General features: G+C 41.2%; 1 pseudogene; it reads left to right on the top strand.

The window, feature by feature from the left end:
- The first annotated feature begins 2,534 nt into the window (after positions 1–2,534).
- On the top strand, positions 2,535–3,801 carry LOC103302940 (dnaJ homolog subfamily A member 1-like; annotated as a pseudogene).
- Positions 3,802–4,762: the final 961 nt, after the last annotated feature.

The raw sequence follows: 4,762 nt of genomic DNA, 5'->3' as shown, positions 1-4,762 counted from the left end.
AGGGAAAGGAGAAGGTTTGAAATATTAATCGAGAAAAATATGAATGAAACAGAAAGAAGGAAGTGTTTTGGTGCTTCAGATCAGCTTTAAAGGCCCACATGGAGTAAGTAATCACAAATTTAAAGTAAGGCCAGTCAGCATGATTTCCTGTTTTTTTTTTTTTTCTAGCCATGTTCAACTGCATAGGCACATGCATGGAGTAAGCAAAACTGGGGTTTGGCTAAGCAAGTATGGCAACACGAGAGAGCTAAACATGTATGCAGAATAGTAATGAGGACTCCAGGGGCAGGTAGGTTGAGGAAAGGACCACTGGAAGAGGGCAGTTCAAGGAACTGAGCAGCCAGGGTTTTGGATAGATCATCTATGTATTGACACTGCTAAGTGTTATAACTGGAATAGTCTTGAAGAAAGTGACCCAGAAAGGTAGAGAAGTCTAATTAAGATGGTGGGTAATACGTTGGCCACCATGACTAATGTTGCAACCACTATGGAAAGCAGTCTGGGGATTCCTCAAAAAATTAAGAATAGAGCTACCATACCACCCAGCAATCCTTTTCCTGGGTATATACCCCAAAAGCTTAAAAACATGTATTCCTAGTCAGGGCACATGGCTGGGTTGCAGGCTTGATCCCCAATGGGGGTGTGCAGGATGCAGCCAATCAATGATTCTCTCTTGTCATTGATGTTTCTATCTCACCCTCTCTCTTCCTCTCTGAAATCAATTTAAATATACTAGAGGCCCGGTGCATGAATTTGTGCACCAGTGGAGTCCCTTGGCCTGGCTTGCGCGTTCAGGCCAAAACTGGCCCTCCAACATTCCCCCAGGGGTCCTGGGTTGTGAGAGGGTGCAGGCCAGGTCAAGGGACTCCACCAGTACATGATCAGGGCCAGGGAGGGACACAGGAGATTGGCCAGCCGGGGAGGGACCATGGGAGGGCTCCAGGGTGTGTCCAACCCATCTTACTCAGTCCTGATTGGCTGGACCCTAGCAGCAAGCTAACCAGTCAGAGTGTCTCCCCTCTGGTGGTCAGTGCACATCACAGTGAGTGGTTGAGCGGCCTTAGCATATCATTAGCATATTGCGCTTTGATTGGTTGAATGGACGACTGGACAACCAGATACTTAGCATATTGGGCTTTTATTATATAGGATTTTTTAAAAAAAGAATCTACAGAGCCATTGGGCTGAGATTCTGGTGTTGGTTTTTTTTTTCAGTCACCAAGGGACATAGGTCAGGCCTTAAGCTAATAGAGAATTTTAGGGAGACAGTTTCTGCCATGAGCACACACAGCTCGGTGGGACCTTTCTTCAGCCCGGAGCACAAGAAGCTCTGAGAAGCTGTTTACTCAAGCCAGAGGTACTGCCTAGGCCACTGTAGAGGCAGAGACACTGGGAGAAGAGCGAGCTCGTGAGACTTCTTGGCAGTACCTCCTCCTTCTCTATGAGAACATCATATGTAGTGTGGCTTATTGTTTTATTTGTTTTCTGTTTCCTATACTGTCTGTTACTCAAGGTTCGTTTTTCCTGTGTGTTTGGAACTCTGTTTTCAAGACCTCAGGGAAGGGTCTAAATGGAAGCCCACATACTATGTCTCTATAAAAATTATAAATAAAGATAAATTATTAATGGAATGTGTCCTACTCTTCTACCTTGACATCTATATCTTTATAATAACTTGGAGATTCAGGCTCAAATTTATTATGGTAATCATGTTATAATATACAGGGTGGAGCAAAAGTAGATTTATAGTTGTTCATATGAAAAATAATATAATAATTAATAAATAATAATGCAAGAATAAACTGTTTTACATATTCACAACTGTAAACCTACTTTTGCTCCACCCTGGAAAATGTATCAAATCAACACGTTGTACACCTAAACTTACACAGTGTTACATGTCAGCTATATCTCAGTGAAAAAAAAAAATCAAATTTAGGATTCTTTGAGGGAAGGGGCTGAGGACTGACCTTTCAGTATAGACCTCTACTGAAGCCCACATGATTTCAGAACTATATCTCCACACTCAGCCGTGCCTGTTGTCCCCACAGTTAGAGTCTCTCCAGAGACTACACCTCCAGTCTTCTACGTGAGTGCTTTAAGGCCAGTCCCTGGGCTACTGTGGTTTGGCTGGCAGGTCTGGACATCTGTCTACTTCTCTGCCTAACTTTTATCTGACTCTTCTGCTTTCACCCCCACCTGAACTCTGCTCCATGCCCTTAAACTTCTCATCAATTCAGCTTTTTACTAGTACTTGCTTCTGGGTCCCACATCCCCTTTTACCTTTCACAAGTCTTATTCATCAGCTTTCCAGCTTTCAAAATCTTTTTTGCTGTCATCTCTTCTATAATTCTTTTTGCACTGCCATGTTTATGCTTAATTTAAAACAAAACAAAACTGTCATTTTGGGAACTTTCCAGAACATTCCGTGAGAGGTGGAGAAGCGAGGAGCGGCAGCTACCTGAGCTGTGTGCTGCAACGTGCTCTCTCCTGCTCCTCCACACCTGCCTCAGCTTGCTCACCGGCTGTCAAAAATGGTGAAAGAAACCACTTACTATGATGTTTTGGGAGTTAAACCCAATGCCACCCAGGAAGAATTGAAAAAGATATATAGGAAGCTGGCCTTAAAGTACCACCCTGATAAGAATCCAAATGAAGAAAAGATTAAACATATTTCTTAAGCTTACGAAGTGCTCTCTGATGCAAAGAAAAGGGAATTATATGACAAAGGAGGAGTCAAGCAATTAAGGAACGGGGAGCGTGTAGTGGTTTTGTTCCCCCATGGGCATCTTTGATATGTTTTTTGGAGGAAGAGGAAGGATGCAGAGAGAAAGGAGAGGTAAAAACATTGTGCATCAGCTCTCTGTAACCTTAAAAGACTAATATAATGGCGCAACAAGAAAACTAGCTCTGCAAATGAATGTGATTTGTGACACATGCGAAGGCTGAGGTGGTAAGAAAGGAGCAGTAGAGTCCCAATTGCCAAGGTTCTGAAATGCAAATAAGAATTCATTAGATATGACCTGGAATGGTTCAGTAAATTCAGTCTGTGTGCGTGGAGTGCCAGGGCCATGGGGAATGGATCAGTCCTAAAGATAGATGTAAAAGTGCAACAGAAGGAAGATGGTTTGAGTGAAGAAGATTCTAGAAGTTCATATTGATAAAGGCATGAAAGATGGCCAGAAGATAACATTCCATGGTGAAGGAGACCAAGAACCAGGACTGGAGCCAGGAGATATTATCATTGTTTTAGATCAGAAGAACCATGCTGTTTTTACTCAATGAGGAGAAGACCTTTTCATGTGTATGGACATACAGCTGGTTGAAGCATTGTGTGGCTTCCAAAAGCCAATAGCTACTCTTGACAACTGAACCATAGTCATCACCTCTCATCCAGGTCAGATTGTCAAGCATGGAGATATAAGTGTGTATGAAATGAAGGCATGCCAATTTATCATAGATCATATGAAAAGGGTCGCCTAATCATCGAATTTAAGGTAAACTTGCCTGAGAATGGCTTTCTTTCTCCTGATAAACTCTCTTTGCTGGAAAAACTCCTACCTGAATGGAAGGAAGCAGAAGAGACTGATGAAATGGACCAGGCGGAAACTGGTGGACTTTGATCCAAATCAAGAAAGATGGCGCCATTACAATGGAGAGGCATATGATAATGATGAACATCATCCTAGGGGTGGTGTTCAGTGTCAGACTTCTTAATGGGGCCCGTGAATAACACTCACTGCTGGCATTTTATATACAGTAGTGAATGAGTGAAGGACTGTAATCATAATATGCTCACTACTTACTGGAGTTTTGGTTTCAATATTCAAGTATAGTAGTGTTTTAAAAGTTAAAATGAAGAATAAACTCAAATTTTAAAAAACTTATTTTAGTGGACTTTTGTAAGGTAGATGAAATAAATACGTTTCCTTAACTTTGATTGGAATTATTAACCCTTCTTTTACATTGGTGCCAACCTTCTTATCATTATGATGACTACAGCGAGCTACTACATTGGAATATATGATGACAATATACTGTTTAAAATGAGAAATACTTGGAGTCTCTATATTTCAACACAGTACAAGTTTTTAAATGTTTTTCACTGACCTGACTCAATGACTGAATCATTTGGTTTCTTTAAGCACAGTGGTTAAGAAGGCTGAGTCAAATGTGGTTTGATTTTCCAAACTTTCTAAGGAGTGTAGTAGATATTTATCTTGTGTATCTGTCTGTAATATACCACCATATTCTGGCAATCAGTTTAATTTTCCATTGGGAACTACGCCCTCCCACTCTCTGACCAAGTGTTTGAATGGGCATAGGTCTGGAAGATGCACATGATTCAGCTAGGTTAAAATATAGGATTCACCCTCTGACTGCTGTGGTTGGTTCAGGGATGATTACCTGATCCAAACCAGTTCAACATAGCACCTAAAACTTTCATTGGAGCTCTTCAGGAAGATATAATCTTTCTTAATATGGCCACTAAGCTGGGAGGCTGTAAGGTCAAAGATGCTGGTGGCCATGCTGCCCCCATGCAGGCAAATACTTGTAAACGAATAAAGAAAAGGACACAGAAAAATTGAAATTGAAATCTGATGATGTTACTTATTGCTAGAGACCCTAGGTCCATCAATGTCTGAAAAATCTGTCCTTGGACATTCTATGAACCAATGAATTTTCAATTGTTGAAAACTAGTTTATATTGGGTTTCTGCTTTGTGCAACCATAGAGGTCATAAGCAAAGTAGAATATATAC

This window comes from Eptesicus fuscus, chromosome 10, assembly GCF_027574615.1.
Source record: "Eptesicus fuscus isolate TK198812 chromosome 10, DD_ASM_mEF_20220401, whole genome shotgun sequence".
NCBI classification, from domain to species: Eukaryota; Metazoa; Chordata; class Mammalia; order Chiroptera; family Vespertilionidae; genus Eptesicus; species Eptesicus fuscus.
This window is presented reverse-complemented; position numbering and strand designations above follow the sequence as displayed.